We start from the raw sequence: 24,007 nt of genomic DNA on the forward strand, positions 1-24,007 counted from the left end.
CCATAGAACACAATGCAAAATTCTTATGTAACAAACGAGTTGATTTGCTTTACCCCAAAATCTTAGAAGCAGAATTTTTTATGCAACTTGCAAATCTTCTAAAGCAAGCGGAAAAGCTTGAATGAAACTCTGAATAGCTTTTATAAATATTTAAAAAAAAAACGCTTTCTTGCACTGAAAAAGATATGGCGGTTGTCGAGTTTTATTTAAAATTTTTAAAAAAATTAAAAATATTGCACAATTAGCTAAGATACTTGTGCACTAACCACATGAATTGTTTTATGGGATGTATGTTAAGCGCCAAACACATAATTAGGCAACTCTTTTTTTGTTTTATTTTGAGAATGCCTCCTGCAATATTATCCACAAATACTGATCCATACCGAACAATCATAGCTGATTTTTCGATTGCATTTTTTTAATCAAATTGGATTACGTGACTACTAGTGCCAGTAAGAATGCGCGACGTGCCACCCGGCACGAGAAACGGTATGCCTGATTTTTTTACCCGAGATGACTTATCTCAAGAAATTACGACTACAGTTGGCTACCAAGTTCATATGACTTGACGCCATTCGACTCTTTTCTATGGGGTATCTTAAAAAAAGAAGTTTCGTTAAATAATCTAAAAACTACGGATGATTTTATGGCGAGTGTGAAATTAGACCACAAATACCACCACAAATAAATGACAAATACGGTAAAAGCGCTGAAATATGCATCGTATATTCCGCGATTTTTGAAGAAAATGAGTTTGAATGAAACAAATGTTTTTGATTGAGTTCTTCCAAACAAGCTGTTTTTCGCTCCCTCACAAGCTATTCAATTGAAATTGAAGCATTTTTTTGTTAAATATAAACATATATATAGTTTATCAAATAAAAGGTCTCAATAAGTGAAGCAGGTCTTAGTTCTGGTATTTGTAAGTGGAGGCAGTGCTTATTTAAAGGATCCATCCTCAGAAACGATCAAACCAAAAAAATCATAAAACAAGTCGGAATACCGGAAGCTCGCGCTTCGGGTATAAAGGTTTTGTGTTCATCTTATGTGAGAAACTTCAACGCACATTTTTCTGCCCGTATATAGCTACAAATCCAACATAATCCTTCATATTTTTCCAAACTACGAGACATACGTACATATTACAGCCATAGATATCACGCTCACCCTAAACAAACAAACTGCCTATTACCGAATACTGTACACATATATAATAATAATAATAATCGTTGGCGCAACAATCCATATTGGATCAGGGCCTTGAAGTGTGTTAGAGCACTTCATTCAAGACCGTAACGGTACACTAGGAGGCAATGTGGTCAGCATTGCGCTCGCCCGAGATTATTACCCTGATTTGACTCAGGTACTCATTCACAGCTGAGTCGACTGGTATCCGACGTCAAATCACGATGCAAATTCCACTGCCACCAGTGAGATTTGAACCGCGACCTTCCGTATGACAGCCTAGTGCTCTAACCACTGAGCTATCCGGACACACATATATGCACGTATATAAATTGATCGTACCCATATTTCCGATTTACTTCTTATATCTATCTGAATTAGGCACTACCCGCATTAGCACGCATATATTATATATCTACATACACACATGTCTGGCTGACAAACAACTAAAAAAATAATTCTCTGGGACCCAATTCATAAGAACTCATTTCGTTGTGGTATTGACGAATTGATATGTGATGATGACGTCATGCAGGTTGCAGAATGCACGAAATTCACAAAAAATTGTAAAGTTTCACCCCCCATAACTTTGTTAATAATAGTTGGATTTTCTTCAAACTTGACCAAACTGTGCATTATGTTCTTCATTACACGCATGCCAAATTTTGTACTTCTGGGATGATCATAAGGGGGGTGCCGGGTAAATTTCTAAAATGTGGAAATATACTATTATTAACTTTATTTGTACAGATATCGGAACCGGATATATTTTGAGGCCTAGATTTCGTAGAGATGCACCACTGTGATTTTTTTCAGATTTTTCGGTTGGATAGGTTCTGAGAACGAGACATGTTACACTTTTTGTGGATCATATTTTGAACCCTCACTCCCCTATGTTTCATCTAATATCAAATATTGAACCAGATTCGAAAAGTACTAATTGAGACCTTTCATTTGATACCCGACATGGCTACATTCTGTGAAAAAAAAATTTGCACCCTCCATTCACATGTATGGGGAGCCCCCCCCTTAAGCTTAACACAAGATGGCGCCACTTACTGCATGTAAAGGGATCACCAGATTACATATTCTCACCAATTTTCGTGACAATCGGTCTAGTCGTTTCCGAATAAATCGGGTGTGACAGACAGACAGACAGACAGACACCGTCTCGATTCTAATAAGGTTTTGTTTCACACAAAACCTTAAAAAATCATGAGGCTGCATCTATATATGATATCTAGGCGTCAAAATACCCAAAATATTAATATTACTACATTTTTGAAAATGGGCGGTAATATGGACTATGATATAAAGCAAGATATTGGTGAGAATCCTACTATTACTAACAAAGTTATTATATAATAGGTAAAATTTGTTGTATAAATTTACTACAACACAAGGCATTGAATATCAAATTCACTCTAAAGTGAGGAGTTACCTGCAAACAGTAGTTGTGTATCCAAATGTTTTTACATAGAAAATACCCATCTCTCAATAATGAGCGTATTAAAGATTATTTTAATGTTTAAAAAGTAAGCGGTAAACTCTAACGACATGGAATTTTTTTCAAGGATTTCTCATATTGTATTTCTATAAAGAGCTTCACCGGAAAATTACACGAATTTGCAGATGCACATTCTGATCAGAAGTAATATTCCGTGTTGATTTCCCGCCGGTATGCAAATTTCTATAAAACTAAGAATATTCCTTTTTCATCCACCAGTAATTATTTACCATATTTGTCAAATTATACGTATTTGTGCAGGAAATTTTGAACCTTAGGAGGATTATAGTTTGCCCTTTTGTCCCTTCTCTGATATCTTTCTGTGCTCTGCGCTGTAACCATTTCAAATAATGCAAATAATAGCATCTTGTTCTGTAAAATATGTATGACGTGTCTCTCCTAGTTTTTCCACGATCGGCGCAAACGCACATCGATCGCGGATGTCTTCATTTCGGATATGATCATTGCATGTTACTTCAGAGGTCCAATGTAACATTTCCGTCTCCATTAACGCGAAGTGTCGTTCACTGTGTTTTATAGTCGGTCAGCACTGGCTCGACAGGGTGCAAACACTATGGTAGAACTTCAATTTGGGACGTTCACTTCATCCAAGTTAGAGCAGTGGTGCTTTGTTCCAATCAGACGGTGTTCTACCCTTCTCTATAACCCGACTGAAGAAATAACTGAGCCACAGTATTGAGTCCCAACTGTTCACTTTCTAGAGCTCAGATGCTATGTCGTCAAATTTGCATTCCCCGATTTCCATCGTTTGATTGCTTTCCCGACTTCAGTGATGCTGTCAGGTGGAATTGCTCTAAATGTCGGCGGTGGAGGTTGAACTAACTCTTTCGTTGAAGGTGGCTCGAAATATTATACTGGACTTGACTTTTATTTAACTTTTGTGTTATTGACGATTTCTCTATAACAGAGTGGGTTCAAGTTTCTTAGTTTCTTGGTAAGGTTAGATTTGCCAGCCCGTCCCTTTTCAACTTGATAGTAGTCTCACAGGATCAATGCGTTGGTTTGGAATCAGGTGTTTCCATTCCGATCATCTATGGATGAGTTATTCGATCTGTAGTACAGTATGGAATATCCCTAGAGTATTTTCGCATTACCTTCTTGGCGTCGTTGTTGGATTTTTCAACATTCAAGGAAAGAAAGATATTAATCCACTTACTATCTCTGAAATACAATTGGGCGTTTGAATATTTTCATTCTCTTGGTTACGCCTCTTTTATATCTTTCTCACAAAAGTTATTACACTGTTTTTCCAATATAAGGCTGAATATAGTCATGTTAACTTTTAATTTTGTGGGGTGGGTTCGATAAATTATGGTCATTTTCATTCAAATGCTCGGGTGAATTTGACAAGCTATCAGTATCCACCCTAGATAATCGTTTCCTCTAGCCTCAGCAGCGTAAGAAGATATAATTTGTTGCTTCAAGGGACGCAGAATAATTTACAAAATTCATACGATGCCATGGTTTTTGCCGCCATGACCCAAAAAAAAATCATTTTTCGTGACACCACCAGGAATCCCCTTTTTTAGTTATTTTCTCCTTTTTTCGTTATTTTTGGCTTCAATTTCCGCGGGATTTAAATATTCTAGTTTAGTCCTCTCCTCGAGAAGCCTTAACACTAAAATCTTCACCTAATAGTGACCCTGTATTGGAAGGACAGTTCGCTTGAGTTGAAGGATTTGTCTTTGAAATTTGTAAAATTGTAAATAGGGTGGAATAGATGATCCTATTAAACGACTAGTCGGATTTCAACAGTTTAGCATATACTTCTCCGTTGCAAGATATGGGATACATGATTTGGTGCCAGCGGTAGTTTATGAAAAGCCAAAGAACATACCGGCTTATTAATTGAAGCACTAAGTTGTGGCAGTGGAAGGTCGCGAAGCAAATCTCACTGGCGAGAGCAGGATTTGTATCGTAGGCCGAATATTGGGCTTTATGAAGGCTTGAATGAATATATCAGTCAAATTAAAGTAAGGCATAATGCTAAGCACATTGCCTTCAAGCGCACAATGAGCTGATATGCCATTTATCTATTGTTATGGAAAAACACTCTAAACACTCTATCTATCATAGACTTCTGGAAAAAGTCTTTCATTTGAAAGACTGACTAGCGAATCACTCCCAAAAAAAAGTAAATTTTAAGAAAAACCTCCTGCCTATAATTTAATTCCACGCCGGCGACAAACAACTTTACCTTAAATGAAAAACGCCACATTATATTATCCTATATATCCTATATAGGGTTAATATAAAAGTATGACGACATATGTTAGACAATAACTGATAATTCCATGTTAAGCCGATGTGTTCATAAAAAATGTTTACAAAAAATGGAGATGCACATGGAATTCTCGCTCGCTACCTAAACGGCTTGTGTTGCAACCATCGACAGAACGCATCAAGACACACACGTACCGGCTCCTTTGCGATTGAATCGTTTTTCAATGGATGACCGGCCATCTGAACAGTCGAAACTGACATATCAGTCGGGCCCTATTCACGTTCCGACTGACAGTCAACTACGACCGGCTTGATCGTATATGGTGGCCTTTAAATTAAGATCGGAGAGTTCGTTACAACACAACTGATATCATCAAAGTTACGGCTGATAAAATTTGTTTAACATGTTGCAATACAACTCCGAAATCAATGATATAACTTATTAGACATTTCTGAACTTCTTCCTGGACATATGAGAACTTCAAGACATATAAAATGTTTAAAGCCTCCAGTTACCGATTTCTGAATTATGTGCTCAGATGGCTTTGTCAAATGGACTGAAAAACATCAAGAAAATCCTCTTATTTTTCATGGAGAAAAAGAGTGACTTCATCCTCTTCTACGAGCCATCGTTTTTGTAATTAAAATATAGGTAGAGATGCGAGCAATAATGGTGCTAATTAGCAACTAAAGTCATAGCGAGTCCTTAATGAAATCTACCCAATCACACGGAAGCTGGATATAAGGGTTTTGGATTTATCTTATGTGAGAAATGCCCTATTCACGCTTTCCCATTTGCGTATATCTCTAATTTGAAATATTCCTTAATATACGCATGTATTTCCAAACTCCAGCTCCTTCGTTCATATGAGTCTACCTTATATGATGACGACGTCATGCACATCTTAGAGTGTGATAAATTCACGTGAAATACAAAATTTTGCTTCTCTATAACTTTGTTAATAATAGTTAGATCTTTATCAAACTTTCCACGGTTATGCATTATGTTGTTACTTATACTTCTAGGATGAACTTAAGATGTGTTTGCGGGTAAATTTCTAAAATATGGAAATATACTATTATTAATTTAAGCAGATATCGGAATGGGATGTATTTTGAGGCCTAGATTACTTATGGATTTTTCATTTGGATAGGTTCTCAGAACGAAGCCTGTTACACTTTTTGGGATACACATTTTGAGTCCCCACTCCCCTATGCTTCACCCCGTATCAACATCATCAGTTTCGAAAAGTATGAATTGAGCCCTTCCATTTGATACCTCACACGACCAATTTTCTATGAAAAAAATTGTAACCCCCTTACACATGTATGAGACGTCCCCCTTAAACTCAACGGAAAATGGCACCACTTGCTTTATGTAGAGGGATTCACAGACTACATGTTCTCGGTAGATTTCGTGACAATTGGTTTTGCCAGTTCCAAGTAAATCGGATGTGACAGGTAGACAGACATTGAATCGATTCTAATAATATTTTGTTTTACACAAAACCGTAATAATACCTAATTTATATACGTTGACCGCGCAACCACGAATTTCCGACTTATTTATTGACAGTCCGGATGACTGAATTAAGTGTTCCATTGAACAATCAATAGCGAATTTTTAAATTTATAATTAATCTGCTAAATTATATATCTTGGCAAGTGGAAGTTTAAGAACATAGATCAGTAGATAATTTCTTGAAATAAACTTTAACTAAAATTAGCCCATCTATCGACTGTATCCTCCCAAAATGTTTACAAAACAGCACTAACAAATCGGAAAAACACTAAAAACGTTAAAGAATAAACAAAAATCTCAAACCAAATCAGAACTGTCAATGCCTACTTTTTTCGTCTCCATAATCATCAAATTTCGGCTTATTCTGTGTTACCTACTAATGTTAATGTGATCTTTTAATTGCTACTAATTAACAACTCATGAATAAAAACTCACATCAAATGTCGTAAATACACCAATAAATTTATTTCTCCCATGGAGAGCTTTTCCTAAGAAATTCCTATGACATTAAAACAAATATCAGATATACATAAATCAGTCGTGGACGTCCTCAAAATAGATAAAAATCAAAATTACAAATTGACTTTTATGGATCTAATTAATTTTAGTTGATTTTAATAAGGGCAGAGTAAGATTATTTGAAATATGAAATTAATTTACGCAAAAGTAAATTATTCAAACACTCTACTACATGTATAATAGTTATAATTTTTTGAATGACACTGACTTAGTTCAAAAGTAGTTCACTCCATTTTCATATGAGTATAAAAATGCTATACTCATATTTATGTCTCCCTATGCCAACACGCTTTCGTACTAATGAGGGCGATGCCTCATCGAGCAGATGCGAGCTAATATCAATGAACGAAATGTCAATAAAAATGGATTTTTGAATTTATTGATTTTTCTTTTACCACGTTAATAATAATGCCGGGCAATATTTTGATGCAATTATTATGTAATAAGCTACGAATCGTTGCTCAATTTAAAAACGTGCCGTTCATATTCGCCTATATGTGTATGCAGTAAGGTTATATCTTTAAAAGATTAATATGTTTCAGGTATCAAATTAGAGAGAAACGATAAAAGTCTGATTTAATTTGAACATTATGATAATCCGGTGCATTTGAGATTGAAAACATAGTTTTTATTAGAGTCAGCGTATTAATGGCGGCTTCTATTTTTGGTTTCCTTTATTTTCGAGTGATATGATTAGAAAACTATTCAAGATACAATTTAGCTAAATGATCCATTGAGCAGTTTTTTGCCAACATTCTCTGGTTGAATACGGAAGTCGGAAGTTTGGCGCCTCAAGTATAAAATATTTTGGGGTTTTAAGGCTTTGTGTAAAACGGAACCTTATGGAACTAGGTTCAAGTCTTTCACACGCACTTTGACCGGGAAAGGCTATAGCAGTAAATTTTGTAGAAATATTCAAATTGTTAACCAACACGTGCGCAATGGATTTTATTTATTTACATGCAAAAAAGGCGAAAGGTTTCGATTAGTTCTTCCCAAAGCAAGTATAGGCTTTGCTGGTTGTAAAAGAATGAAAGGGCTTCCAAGTATATATAAATCAAGTCCCATCCTCAGAAACTATTCTACCGAAAAATCTGAAAAATATAATGACTGTGTGGATGCCCTATACTCCACTAAGGAGTGAACAGAATATTTTGGAAATATTATAGGAAACTCTCCTTAAGGTAATTCTAAGAGTGTATAGCTGGATAGATTATGATTCTATCAATATAAACAATGCCAATTATTGAAATGTTTTCATCAACTGTAAATTCACTAAATGAGAAAAGCATGTATTCAATCGCCATGATGAGGGATCAGGTGAGAAATTTATTTTCACTTTTTTTGTTCCCTTTTTCTTATGGTTATTTTTTCTATTGATTTCTCAATGAAACCTTGCGTTAGTTTTATTATCATCACACTTAATGCTATACAAGTGATAAGCTTCAAGCCGCTGGAGTTAATTACAAAATGCATTCAACGCATTCAACGCATTCAATACGATGCTGCAAAGTTTTGGGGAAATCCTGCTAATATTGACAAAGTTATGTATATTGGGTTAAACTTGTCTTTCGAGTGTTCTTTCCGTATTTTTTCGATAAGGGTTATTTAGATTAGTTAGTATGTACTTATATGAAGGAATAACGAAGAACATTTCATTGTCATTTTTCTTGCTTTTGGAATTATAAAACAAATTCAGTTCCTTAAAAATACATAAAGGTGCCTAGATTAGAACTATAAACTATTTACTCTTCCCATCCATTTTTTGAACCTTTTTAAATGGAAACTTCTGTGTTCTTCTTAAATAAGGAAAAGGTTTTTGAAAACAAGTCGTTTATTAACCGGTACTGTACTCATGTACTTCAGAATCACCATCTGGAGAAGTGAAAAACTGATATAAGGCTCTCAGAGAAGCTTCGTGGGTCTAACGCAATCATCACATCTCCTCAGTTATGGTCTCGTCTTATGGTGTTTTCAACAAGACGCGGCCCTAGAAGCGAGGGAATTCCAAAAGTCATGGCAATGGGGAGTATTCTGCAAATATGGATCTTAATCTCTTCGATTACGTGCTCTTAAATGATCTGAAGGCGATCGTCTATAAGCGTTGGACAGCCTAATTTGGATTCATTAAGAAGAACTGTCGTCATATGAATTTCCCTTAAAAAAGCTCCGTTGATCGATCGACGAGTGGCTCAAACGTCTCAAATGCCTCATACACCAAGGGAAGAGTAGGTGAAGAATAATTTGGAATCATTGTTCTTTGCATTTTATGTGAATTCCGAGTCCAAAAGTTGTTTCCTTATTTCCTTATTTCATCTCACTCTTTTGTGACCAATATCAGATAGAAGATTTAAGCTTGCAAACAAAATCTTATTAAAATCGGTTAACTATCTGTCTGTCACACACACGCACTTTTCTCAGAAACGGTTACACTGATTGACATGAAATTTGGTGGAAAGGTAGCAACTGTAAACACCGCATGCAGTAAGTTACATCATTCTATGTTAAGTTTAAGGGAGGGGAGGGATTAGTACTTTCCGAATAAGTTTTGAAGCAGATTGCGAAACAGGGAAGTGCGGGGTCATAAAGAGGTCACTTAAATTAAGGTCGTTCTCAGAAAACACCCCCGAAATACCCTCCATATCGATATCTACTCAAATAAAGTTAATAATATAATTAGCATAATTTTAAATTTTACTGCAACCCCTTTTAATTGCATTAATATAAAGCAGCATACTGGAAAGTTTAGTGGAAATCCTACTATTATTAACAAAGTTCCAGTAGGTCGAAGTTGCGTCAAATTGGTACCCCTTAAGAGATAAAATGTCAGTACCACATCGAACTGAATATCGGGTATGTTCAACGTTTATAGACTACGAGCTATGCATAAATGAAACAATCGTGTAACCAAATATTATTTCATTACAAAGATTAAGAAAACTTTCCATAATTGAAGCGGCGAGCTTCCGGGCTCCGATTTGTTTTATTTAATACTAAACAACAATTTTGCAGTTTCAAAAAAAAAATAGGGTGCGCAAGCTACTTTTTCATTGCATGGGGTAGTGAAAGTCGCTTAAGAGCTGCACGCAAAACTTTGGTAGTGCGGATGTCATATGAGGAGCAAATGAATCTCAGAGGCTGTCCATCAGACCGTGCCGTAGTTGGCGAAAAACATATGCCTCAATCAGAAATATTAAAGAGATAGCATGTTAAGAAAAGTCAAGTTAACACGAATAGGGAATATTCCTTTTAAAAAATGATCTCGATAATACTAAGGACACCCAACCCCTGAAACATACTCAAGAATATTAGGGACGAACGAATTATATAGGATTCGGGGAACGAGATTTCAGGGAAAAACTAATGAAATCATTTGCTGACAGCCCCGATTTATTCTGTGCACTTCATCGGGATAGTGTGGCAGGAATAGATCAAGGATGGAACCCTGGTGAACTGCACATGAGGGAAAAAGGTGTAAAGATGCAACTGTTTAAGGAGACACTACTTATCCTACCAATCAAGTGAGACCACAGCTTGCAGCAAACAGAAGAGAACACTGGCGCCTCCTTTGAAACCCATGCTGTTCCTTGGTTACGAAAAGTACAAAACAAGACACCAATTTTAGGCGTACTTCTTCCGAATTTTAGTCGTAGAGCAAAAGAGTGATATGGGCCGGTAGTTTGAGCCTATGTTTCGTGGCCTTTTTTGTGTAAAGGGATAGATGATGTGTGCATCTTTCCAGTTGTTTGGAAAGCTACCCTCAGATAAGCTTTTGTTTAATTTTAACGAACGGGGATTAAAAAGTCCATTAATATCAACACTCTCAAGGGAAAATTTAACAACAGGAGAGTTCGGAAGAAGAATGGAAGAGGAAGCTGAATATCAGAAACAGAAGAAACATCATTTCGGACACTTTTTCCCAGTTTTGGGAAGTTCAAAGATGAGAGCAGAAGGTTTTAAATTCCCGCCACTCGATATTTGAATAAGCATTTCTGATTAAGGTTTTTGTGGACGAATGTAGAACTTTAAGTTGACTTAATCGGGTGCACCTCCTCTACAACGGAATTTTAGCCGATATCGGTGTGCCACACGTAAGGCATTACGAATTTCCATCGTATAAAAATCCGAGTACCTTCGCAACCTATCTATCGCAAGTGGTAAGAACGAAACAGGGCAGGGGTTTTCCCAGGAAGTCATAAAACGCCAACAGAGCCGGGTTTCAAGATAAAAGGGAGGGATAATGATCATCAATTTTAAGATGAGCCTATTTATGTAAGATAAAAACATGATAGTTAAGAATGTTGAAAAAACTAGATCTAGGAGACGGTTATAATGATTGTAATGAACGTTAAATTGTAAGGCAGAGCAGCAATTCATGAACCCAGTGAGAGCTAAAAACGTAAAAAAATAAATCGATAAAGTTCAGCCTTTCAATTGACAGGGACAATACGGCAACTAAAACCTTTGGCCCTATGAATTTACCCGAAATTTTTGCATTGCGTTCGCAACGAAGGATTAAATAGGTATCGAGGCTACGTTTCGGTGAGATATATGCCCCAATGCACCTTGCGTACTATGAACAAATAGTAAACTAATTTCAATAAGCCGTGTTTAACGTAAAGCCTTAAAAAAAGCGCAATGCATTTCCTTATTTGGTAAAACAATAAATAAAAGTTTTTTTTGAGAAAAAAAATGGCTTACTTTTTAATTCAACCCTAAAATAATTACCAAATGGGCCCTGGATCAACACAGATACTGCCAGATTATGATGAAATTGAAAAATTAAATAATATTTCAATTCATATTTTTTATCTAATTTGCTCCAGAAAATTAACAGCAAGATACAATCAAAGGCAAAACTTAAAAGAGCGTTTAAACGCAAGCAGCTGCAAAAAGGGAGCAGTTGATCTTTTGTTGTTTTTCAAGTTCGGCATAAAGATCTGTTACACAATCACTTCCACATTCCATTCCAAATTTAACTTGTCGTCTTTGGAATGTTAACATTCATCTTTTCTTTGTTTCGTATTCATTATTGTGACTTACATACCCGAAGTATTCTAAAACACAATCATATTTTTCTGGTAATTTTGATATCATCGGAAACATTGAAGTAAACACATAAATTATTTTAAAAAAAGCAAGCATCTATATGTATGTATAAAATCAGTGAGCATGAGGCATTGAAGAAAAAACCGGAAAAATTGATAAATGTATCTCAATCTTTCAAATGGTTTAACACATTGATGACACAAGCAAAAAAAAGGTATCTGAACTCTTCTGGTATATTATTTTGCGGTTAAATAAATTTCAATACGAAAGAAAATTAACTCAGCAAAGATTCGATCTTTTTTGATTAAATTTTTGCAGTGTATACTATTGAAAATTATTGTTAGACTTTTATTATGGATGTTAACGGTGTGTATTGCTTGCAATAAACGAAAAGAAGTTACAAAGTTCATGCTTTCTTTCAATGATCATTTACAATGAAAATAATCTTAATGGGGAAGAGAATTGCAATCAAAAGTGCGACTCAAGATCAGTAACGATCACAATTTTTTAATGAATAAATTGCGGTTTCAGTGAAAGTAAATCCTAAGTAGTCAATCACTGGAGTCTATACATTTGCCTGAGATATAATTTTAAAAACGAATAAGTATGGCCAGATCGTTCACCATCTATCAAGCATTCAATTGTAATATGAAAATATGAAGCCGGGTTAACGACGGTATTAATTATCCATTTAACCATCCTAGATACAGTGGCGATAATCTATATCCATGTATAGTATTTTTTCATCAGACCCTTTCTGGCAGAGCTCAATGAATGTCTCCTAGAATATTTTTCTAAAAACGCTGGCTATTATGATTTAGATAAAGTGGGAAATTATAATTGAAATCGGGAAGAATTTTAACTGCCGTTGTCAGATTCCAAACAAATTGAAGGCAGATATAACAAATTTCATCATCACGCCTATGTGGAATACAAATAGTAATTCCTCATTTAAAAACAACGTTTCATTAATTGCAAACAAAACACTCAACAGTTTGAATCTTCATGTCGGAAAAGCATTATTTATTTTAATTATGCAACACTAATCTATTTCTTTACCTTTTTTCAGGTAAATAAACAATACTGAGCGCATCCAAATCATGTAAGAGTTGAGCCCGTTTTTTATTTTAACATTCACCGTCAACAATTTCCAATTGTTTACCTTTTGATTTTGAAGAACTTTATTATTATATATTTCTATTTATTTTTCGAATTACGCTATGCACCTATTTCTAAGTGCCAAGCCGCCGATAGCTTGTAAAATGTTACCTATAGCATATTACCTGATATTGAATTTATTATATTTGTAAATGTCATTGTTAAATATCTTTTTGATGGTCGAAAGAATATCGGTATAAAAAATTTCACTAGTTTTGTTGATACAATATTATATGATGATTATGGTGTGGTGATGTTGATGGCGATAATAAGTGCCCGTTGCGGTAGTGAATTGTTAGTGCATTATGTGAGCTAGCGATTTTAGCACATCACTGAACCTACGGCAATGAAAGTCGTGAATGAGATATTGGAATAATAAGTACACGTAATTAAGTAGATGCGCCAGTAGCAATCCTATGAATGTTGGTTTTATTCATATTGATCTAATATAAAAATCTAAAATTATGCAAAGTCAATACGTTTGGCTGTTTCTTTTATGTAGTAATTAAAATGTGGGTGGTGACTTATCTGCAATGGGTATGTTTAAAAGAGAAAATCGACTCCAATTATAGAGGGTGTTCGATATCATCATGATTGAATAATTTCAAATGTAAATCTTATCTCGGAAGTAATTCGATATTTTACAAAATTTTATCATCCACCCTTTAAAATGAGTAATTTTCTCTGCTGAAGAAATATAGTCGAAACTTTAATTAAGTTAACCAACATATCCGTCGTATTATCCTTGTATCCTTTTAGCTATAGTAAGAGGTTTAGGGTTCATAATCATTCAGACTAAACATTAGTATCCCCAGACTTGCCCTTAATTAAGCAATCTGGGACGATGAAAACTCGCTATATTGTGAACAAGTGGAAAGTGTGTGGTAGAAATTTCATTGGCTATTTCTCGCTGTTTGTCAATAGATGGCTCTAGCGGTAAATGCTGCATATGCATATGGTAAACAAACCGCTTTAACACGTTAGTGATTTTTTGTGCCGCCATATTTAGTTGCAAGCAAATATCTGACTCTGAAGCAAATAATCGTCATCTGCGAGAAGTGTTACTTTTCTTACTTCATTCAAAGGAAACGGCGGCTGAAATACATTCAAAGTTAAAAAGTTGACGGAAATGCTGCTTTCAGTAAAACAAAGTACCGTGTTTGGTTCCGTCGTTTTGAAGACGGTGATTTCGGTATTGACGACTGTCCACGTAAAGGAAGGCCAGAAACTTCAAAGACGCGAAATTGAAGGAATTGCTCGATAAAGATTCGTGCCAAACGCAGGGACAGCTTGCTTCCGTACTAGAAGCCAAGCGATTGCAAGCGTTGGGAATAATTAAAAACAAGAAACTTGGGATTCTTATGGTTTGAAGCGAAGGGATGTAGAGCGTCGTTTTTTCACCTGTGATCAATTACTTCAGTGGCGAAGAAGGAAGGGTTTTCTTCATTGCATCGTTACGGGTGATGAAAAATGGATTCATAACAGAAACCCAAAGAAAAGAATGCCTAGTCATGCTAGAGATTTCAATTGATGCGATTGCATCGAGCGCTGCAAGAAGAACCGCCATAATACGGGATCCGATCATCACTTGTTCCGTTCTGCATATGGTCTGGCAGATCAGCAGTTCTGCTCATATGAAGACATCGAAAAATGGTTTGATTCGTAAATAGCCTCAACAGACGAACTCTTCTATCATAACGATATTAGAGCTCTGCCAGAAAGAAGGAAAAAACTAGAAGCTACCGATGGGCAATATTTTTTCCATGTTTCGATCAAAGTTCTGAGTTCCCGATCATGGGACCAGCACCGAATTTACTTACACGACTTGACACGAGGTCTTTTGGACCAGATGCGCTGCCTACAGAGTACAACCACAATTTTCGCAATTATTATTTCATTCCCAATCGACATTGTCTACCCAAATGCAATATACCGTTTCCTTTGGATTCTGCAGAGGGTGAATCCGACGGTGGTTGAGAGGATCTGAGAGAGTATCCTATCCATTGAGATGATCTGTGAACTCGAATAGAAATGGTGGACGCCTACATTGTTTCATCAGTTGAAAAACTGCTTCCATTGAGATTGGGCCAATTGCACACACCAAACCTAAACGCGGTTTCAGATACAATACCGCTTAATATGATCCCAGGGGATCGCCATTAGAACATAATTGTGTCTATATTTGATGACACAGCAACATTTCCGTGCCTGGATGGCTAGAGCAGTAGGCTACTGCAGCGGAAGGAATCGGTTCAAATCTCACTAATGGCAGAGGAATTTGTACCATGATTAGATGTCATATGTCAGTCCACTCAGCTATGAATGAGTACCTGAGTCAAATCAAATCATTATTATCAACATTTCTGTCTATCAACAAATTCGTCTTTCGGCTGGAAAACTTGACTATTTCAGCCCTATAGGGAAGCGGTCGACTGGTACTGGAAGTACTTTTGGCCGACAGCCGTGAGGGTCTACTTCACCTAGCCATTATGTTTGATAGGCTTAATGAAATTCAGGAGTTTGTAATTGGTATGTCGTGGTTCGCGACGGTAGTTATAGAGGCCAAATCTGACTACAACTGAACTGCACAGGTTAGTATAGACGAAACCTTGGAGAAACTTTTCTCAATGAAGCATTCCACAACACCCTACAGCTTTGGGAGTAGAAACCACGTCGCTTCGCCTATGTTGAGAGGCAAATTTTAAGTGGCATATTTGAATAAAAATCAGTTCATAACTCCAACTAGAAACCAGCGAACTGTCTAGTCTCAGTGTACATGTGATCCTCGAATAATATAAAATTGGCAAGTTTCTCTTTCTAGAACTTAGTGAAATGTATTGAAGCAAATTTCTTTGTCATTTAGATGATTGAATCGATTGAAATGGTTTGTACAAAATGTTCAAATCTCGTATAGTAAATTGCTATATAACTTTGGTTATAGCCCTTCAGAAAAATTATCGAATTATCATCATAATATGTAGATTTCAATGTGCTAACTAAGAAATTCATTTTAATTTTTCCCTGACAGGGAAGTAATTCTTCTATCAGCGCTCCTCAACATCTCTCTGACAATGTTGCCCGAAGAAAGCTCCTCTATGTCTGCATAAAGTTGCTGACGAATCCAATCCTATCTTCCATAAGAAAAAAAGGGGTGATCACCGTTGTCCACTACCTCATTACCAAACACGCAAGCTAGTTATTGTGTCCTCCCAGTCTTGTGCAAGTAAAACTGAAAACTTACGTGCCCGCTTAGAAGCTGGGTAAGGAAATAGCCAATCTCATTAGGCTTTCGATTCAACCACGAACCTAACTTGCTGCCTCTTGATTCGTTACGCCAAGAGAGTTGCCAATCATTCAGTGTATTTTGCCGTTCTTCACGAGCAGCCACCTTTCTTGAGTCATTTCTCATGTGTTTACATGTAGATAGTTCTATGATCCTTTTCAAGGAGGCAACGGAGATCACTCCCGGGATCACTATTACAGCCAGTTCTGAAGCAATGTGATAGGCAGATGCTAATCGCGAAGTTTCCCATCTCTGTTTTTACCTCAGGCACTCAGAATACACCTCCTCGCCAAAAGTATCAGCCCATACCTCTATGCCGTAGAGCAGAATGAACTACGTTGTACTCATGTTTCAGCTGACTTAAGGCGGAAACTTCTTCTACAGCCATGTGAACTATTGTTTTAGTCTGCCCGAAGAAACTCTTGCTTTGTGCATGCTCAATATTGCGTCCGGCAACAAGGGCCCCAATATGATCTGAATAATCGACCAAGCGCGACTAGACCTAGCTAGAGGCCAGTAGCTTTCTCGAGGGCCTGGAATGGAAAAAAAGGGATAATATGGGGACCGAATAATTTGGGTCACAGCCCCGTATAATTTCCCCCCGGGCCCAGATTTCCTCTCTATCACCCTGGACGAAACTCTTTCGATATGTCCCTCCAGTGTCTCATGTATCAAGCAGTCTCTTAGAAAATCTTTCAATATACGCAAGAGGTAACTCGGCAAATGGCCAACATATCTGCCATTTTAGGAATTTGAAGGCATTTCTGACATCATGTGTTATCAGATTTAAGTCAGCGGAGGTGAATCTCATCTTGGGGGACCGTATCAACGACCTCCATGAAACTAATATTGACACCAGGGTATTCCGGGGAAACTAAGCTACTATCAGAGCGGCGTTTGACGGTACAAAATCTTAGTGTTGCTTCCAGGTAAATTCTCTGAGGAATTGAAGTCCAAAGCGGAGTCCGATAAAGTTGCATTCTACCACCGATATTATTCTTCGTCGTTATCGGTTATGTTGTTCATGCAATTTTGTCCGGTGAGCCTAGAGGGTTTTAGTAGACATGAGATCTATCTTCAAACACCACCGCTGCGCTGATGACGTCCATTTGCCTTCTCACCGAGTCATGAACCTTGACTCAATGCCCTTGGGTTCAGAGAAAGAGGGAAGCACTGAGGACAAGCAAAATAAGATTCTCTGTCTGACTGATCATTGATTGTTCCTGTCTACAGAAATAACCAAAAAATCGATGGTAGTGTTGCCCGACTCGTTGACTTCGCGTTTCCTCCAAAATCTTTAAATGCAAATTTGCTCTGTTATATGGGAACAGCACATGGAAGCCACCAGCCCTGTTACTTGAAGCCTCCAAACCTTGGTTAAGATCTATCTCCGTCGTGTCATTGAGATACTTCGACCGGACATGATCTGGCACGAAAAACTAGATCGTAATCGTCCGTAAAAGTTCGTGTGTATTTTTTGCTTTCATCTGGACTAATAATATTTCATTTAAGAAATGGCTCTCCTTAACCTTCTTCTTATTATCATGCAAACAGCATCTGAAACTGGTAAGAGAAGCGCTAGGAAAATACTATGATAGATGATATACATACGAATTTAACATTTTCCAATGTCGTTACCTATTTTTGACGATTCTTAAACAAGGCCTTTTATTTTGAGATCCCCATTGAAATTTGGATTTTCTCTCTGCTCTAGGATATAGTAAAGATTAGTAGTTTTATCAAAATTGCACTGAACCCCAAATTACGCAGAAGTACAAACTTTTTCATTTTATTTGATATACACAACCATAATTTTTGGTCACATTTTAGTTTTATTATTTCTGAAAATGAAGTCACATTCCAGGTTTGTCACTTTTGAACTTCTTTTTTATCGGCGTTGATCGGAGCTACAAAAAGTACTAATTAAATTTTTTCAATTGCTATTCTGGACGACTATATTTAGGAATTCATATTCCCTAGATTTTTGAAGAATTTTTCTTCAAACAACAGCTGAATGTGGTTTAAATAAGACTTAACTAATGCCGGGGTGACGAAGAATGGGCCAATTTGTTGATAGTCTCTTATGATTTATCTTTTTCAATTCATATTACTTGGTAATAGATTCTCTTATTGGAGCTACTTTTTTACAACAAAATATCCTTTAAAATGAAGTCACATGCCTAGGGTAAATAGAAATTACAAAATGTTCACAGCAAAAATGCCGAACGCTTGAAAATAAATTCTTTTGAACTATCATAACTTGGATAGCTTTCCCTAATTTAGCCTTTTCAATTAGAATAATTCATTTGTGAGTTATTGAAAATAGAGAAAAATGAAAACGTATGTAAAATTCTACCGGGAATTTCCGTTGCTGATTTGTGCCGCATGTGGAATGTGTAAAATATGCAAAATTTCATAGAGATTTCTATTTAATTTATATTTTAATTGCGTATTTCAAGTATGGATTAGTTGCATAATTGTTTTACACTATCTATAAAAGAGTTAGCTCAAGCACTCAATACTGTCAATAGTTAACTTTATGAGCTTGTTACTTTGAAATCCCATTATGACCATCATCACTTATCAAAACCGCTTCGATAATATCAGCCAGCAATATTCATTCAAGTCATTAATCAAACCGTATAAGCAAATCTTTACAGACTGTTTGTTATTTTTATTGCAACACTAAAAAATAAATCAGAATTAAGACACCATCGTAAACCTTCAATCAAATGAAGATACATCTAAATAATGGCTTAACATTACAAACATCAACATTTCAAAAACAAGCACATTTCATCTTTAGTATTTCAGAAATTGAATACACGTAGAAGAATACAGACAGACAGACGGACACATTATGACGTTTATATTGCGCGCGCGTCCGTTTGAACGTGGAGTGACTTTGGCTTGTCTCGTTTAAGATGCCGGCTACTTAATAACAAAACTGGAATGTTGCTTTAATAATTATAATGAGAGCGAGTATCTTATGGAGTAGTAATATTCAATGGCTGCGAATGTGCATATATAATACCCCGAACAAATGTGAACATACAGTACGAAAAGCTGCTGCGATATCTCTAAGCGTTGCATTAATTGTACGTACAACTTACAGGTAGTCCTTAAGAACTGATTGAATATTAATTAGGCTGACGTTATAGATAGGTGAAGGAAGAAAAAGACAACACAACTTAAAGTGAACAACTTTTCAACACCTGATTTTTCAATGCACTTTGCTTCTCTTTGCAAATTAGTTATGCGAAAGTTTTTGGGTCGTTTGCATTATTTTTTACTTCTTTATGCGATCAGATCACTGTTTTTGCTTCTTCTTCGATAAAATATCACTTCTGGGCAATTATTTCACCTTAAAAATATAGCAACGCGCGAAACATGGGGACTGGAAAACGTTTTGCATGTATGAAAATTGAAAAAGTCAACAATAATAACAGCAGTATCTCAGATGGTCTTTCCGTATACGATATTGAAATGAAACTGAAAGCACCTTTTCGAGTCGAGTTGAAAATGTCTTTGGTGTTTCAAGATTTAAGCTTTTAATATTAAGTGTGATGGATCGCAAAGTTGTAGGTATATATCTGGTATAATGGCATGGCTCTTGCTGATATTTGTATTTTTTACTTTTCGTTTCTTATGTTATTTTCCACATCTTTTGCCTCAAGAAGCACCTCGCCATGTTAAGAAATACACAAATAACAAACAATCCGTTCACACAGCATCGTTTCAAACATAAAAGAAAAAATATGACAAACCGCTTCGCGAAGAAGAATATTATTTACATAAAAGTGCATAAATGATGAACGGTTGATGGTTCGTTACATTTAGTAATTTTTTTATGGGATCCAAAGAGAGGCTACTGCTATTAGAAAATAAATACTTCGGAGCACCATAAACAAACACTCAAAACACTTTTGAATTTTTCGAAAATTTAGATACTACTTCAAATGAATCAAACTTTTACACGAAATACTAATTGAGTTAAGAGTAAGCTTGTCCATTTACATTTTTTTTCGCGCTGACTGGAATCCAACCGTTCAAAACGAACTGATCAAAAAGTGGTGGATGTATTTCAATGACCTAACCCGTTCGACATACACTCGTTATTTTTTTGCCATGAACCCAAACGATTATATTCAAAAATGAGCGACTAGTCGATACCGCGTCCAGAAACCAACTGAATGAATTTTGGTTGAGTTTTTTACCGGTTTTTTTCCAATAGTCACCAAAAGTTTTTGCTCAATCGGACCAAAACCCCTTCTCCATTCTTATTGTGATATTGATAATCAGATTGTTAAGATAAAATTAGGCTACGCACCCTGCGCTTGCAAGTCATTGTGGATCATGCACATTCTAGACTTGATTTTCAATGAGCGCCTTTCGGAAATCAGATACATATATTATATATCCGAAATTAATGACTTCGTCCTCTTTGATATTATCGCAGTTTATTTTTATCATTTGTATGTATGTTTTATAAATATAACGAATTTGATTTCTTGGATAGGCTCTTTACACTAAAATACTCATAAAGGAAGTCTGGATACGTGTGTCCTACCTAGTAACATCAATTTATACTTGTCAAATGTCTTGAGTACAATTCCTTTAGTATTTTTCTAATACATTCACAATATAGATACAGAAAGATGTATCTAAACGATACAAGTGGGATTGAACAGAAGAAACTATAAATCAATTCGAGGGTTTGGTGCAAAATAGGAAAAAGAAAGTATAAATGAGAGTTAATCATGGTAGCATTTCACCAATTTACATCTTATTAATAAATTTTATTAACTGTAAAAAAGGTTTGAAAAAGAAGCTAAATATTTACAGCTATTTGTGGTCTTTTTGATAGGAAATACAAGAAAGCTTTTAAATGAGTCTACAGTATCCGTTGCAAAAAAATATTTACTTGAAGACAAAGTACAAACCAACTAACTTATGATTGCCATTTCCGCCAAATCGAGATGTACATACACCACCGCTATCGGTTCGCCAAATTGTGCTTTCTCGAGATCTTGGCGATAGTCCTACACCCTCTTCTACTGTTCTAGGCTACCTATTTGTAGAGCGGTCAACTCGTCGGCCATCCTAGGATAGAGGATTCTATTGCATGGCAAAGCCGCCATGTAGGTTCGCCTGAACAGTCCACAGTTGACCGGTGGCTGGAACGTGGATAGGATGCGGCTGGCTAGACTCTTCATGCGGCGGTAATTGGATGAAAAACTATTCGGCCAATCGGTCAGATATATTTGTTTAGGCTCTCAGCGAGAATTTTACAGCCATCTTCATCGCTGGTAAACATTTTTTATAAATGCTCATGCAAAAAAAAAAATGCCTGATGTCGCTTGGCTTGCCGGTATGTGGATGGTGATTTCAGTTCAATTGGAGGCCGGGTTCACTGCGGGCCGTTGAACTGAACGTGGCTGGCAGCTTTAATATTGGCGGTCACTTTCACTATCGCTTGGAAAGCATTAATTGTGATAATGAAATTACTTCGAGGAGCACTCTAGATGCAGTCCCTGTTGATGCTGTTGAAAGTGTTCTTGAAGTCAAGGAAGACTATTCGAAGTAGAGATCTGAGTCCGCACAGTGTTCCATAATGACCCGCAAGTTATTGATGTCGTCAATGCATGAGAATCAACAGTCAAAACCGAAGTTTACAAGAAAAAGAACCAAAAAGTTGGCTGACAGTTTCGTCCAGGGCAGAGGCAACTCATCAGACGCTGTCTCACCTCTGCTCTGGGAGCAGCGTGACCGAAAGTAACGGCAGATGGCAATTGCTGTACTTAAATATAATCGCATAATTCGTACGCATTACGATGCGTACGAATTATATTCAAGTGAAATTCGTTATCAGTCCAGACCTAAACCATGCCGAAGTAAATATTTTTTGTTGAGGATGCTCCTGAGTCCGCACCAACTTGGAACAATTACCAATATCAAGGTAGATAATTAGTTGACTAGTATTTTCTTTTCTTATTTACCTATGGTTAAGGTTCTTTCAGAAAATTCGCTTCATATGATGAAAAAATTACAACTTAACATCTGGATTCGATCGGAAGGGTGAAAAAGATGTATAAATGTTTTCCACATCAATTGAATCAATTGACGGAGCGGCATAAGACACAACGATTAGAAGCTTACACTTCTCTCCTTCACTTCAGATCCTTGCTGATTTCTTGGCAGGATCGGAGCTCGACCTGGCGAGTCGATTAGAGTGAATGTCCTAGTATTTTTTCAAAGCTTCATTCAATGTGTTTTCTTGATCGTCCTGTTGTGAGACCTGTCGCTCGGGAAGATCAAATAGGATTTAGCATAGTGAAGTAACTCAAACTCGTATCTCTTTCCCTAACCTTAACATTTTATTTTTATTTTACTGAGGGTAGTACTAAGAATATTGTCCCAAATCCTTCTCCTCTTTCTGGACTTGGGGCCAGCATGTTAGCGCCCAATCCACATTTTAACAAGCTAAATACTCTTAAATTGGTAGTACAGTATCAGCCAGAAAATTAAATACAAGTCGAGAAACCGCAAGTCGGAGGCTCCAAGCATAAAAGGTTTTGTGTATTTATTATGTATTTAAGTGAATGTTTGCCTCATTTGTATCTAGACCGCATTATTCATTTAGTATGCCAGACTATTCACTTTAGCGTAATTCTAACTTTCACAGTGTTAGATCTTCACCGGAGCGACAAGTTTGACCTATTATAACTTTGTTAGTAATAGCGCGATTTCCACCAAACTTGGCAGTATCATACCTTATGTTACAGCACATATTACTGCAAAATTATAATTATAGGATGAACTTAAAGGGGTTTCCACTCAATTTTCTGAAAATATAGTAACATGCTATTTTATTAACTTTATTTGGGAAGATATCGGTTAGGAGGGTATTTCGAGTCCTAAGTACCGTGTAATGGCAACTTCGTTTTCAGAATTTTAAGCTGCGTAGTTTCTGAGAATGGTAGTTTTAAATAAACAAAACTACGATAAAAGCTAATACCGACTTTGGAAAGTACTAGGCGAGAGCTTCATTTGATACCCCACACTATATCCAGTGAAAAAATAATTTACATCGCCGTTTTGCATATATGGGAACCCCTCCCTCCTTAAACTGAACGTAGAACGATGTTACTAACTGCATGGGTGCTTAGTCCAGCTAAGCAAACTATTAGCAAAATTTGCTACCTCTGCATGGAATACCAGTATGTTCAATTCCTCATCCTAGGAATTACAGCTACTAGTCAATGAATTTTACTTTTAGTCAACAATGTTGTCATTCTACTCTTCGATCCGAGCGGCAGTACTTCCTAAAACAAGTCGGAATACCCTAAGCTGACGCTTCGGATAACAAGGTTTTGTGTTCATCATATGTGAGAAATTTTCTACATACATTTTTCCATTTGTATATGGCTAAAAACCCAAAATATTCCTTTATATTTTTTTCAGACTACAAGGTCTACGAACATATTACAGACGTAGATATTATGCTCACCCTAAATAAACAAACATTGGCTATTATCGG

At 36.4% G+C, this 24,007-nt stretch overlaps 2 protein-coding genes across 13 annotated transcripts in view; one reads left to right on the plus strand and one right to left on the minus strand.

Moving 5' to 3' along the window:
* The window catches only part of LOC119657785, a 39,867-nt gene extending 19,223 nt beyond the window's left edge, over nt 1-20,644 (minus strand). For 2 of the 11 annotated variants that reach the window (XM_038064864.1, XM_038064862.1), the window contains exon 1: nt 20,485-20,644. The gene's annotated coding sequence lies outside the window, so the exon portion shown is untranslated. The other 9 variants (XM_038064866.1, XM_038064865.1, XM_038064861.1 and 6 more) reach the window with 7 other exon arrangements.
* Nucleotides 1-24,007, plus strand: part of LOC119657782 (mucin-17) — a 115,267-nt gene that overhangs the window by 46,267 nt on the left and 44,993 nt on the right. The window lies entirely within an intron of this gene.

The sequence above is a fragment of the Hermetia illucens genome, chromosome 5 (assembly GCF_905115235.1).
Source record: "Hermetia illucens chromosome 5, iHerIll2.2.curated.20191125, whole genome shotgun sequence".
Classification (NCBI taxonomy): domain Eukaryota; kingdom Metazoa; phylum Arthropoda; class Insecta; order Diptera; family Stratiomyidae; genus Hermetia; species Hermetia illucens.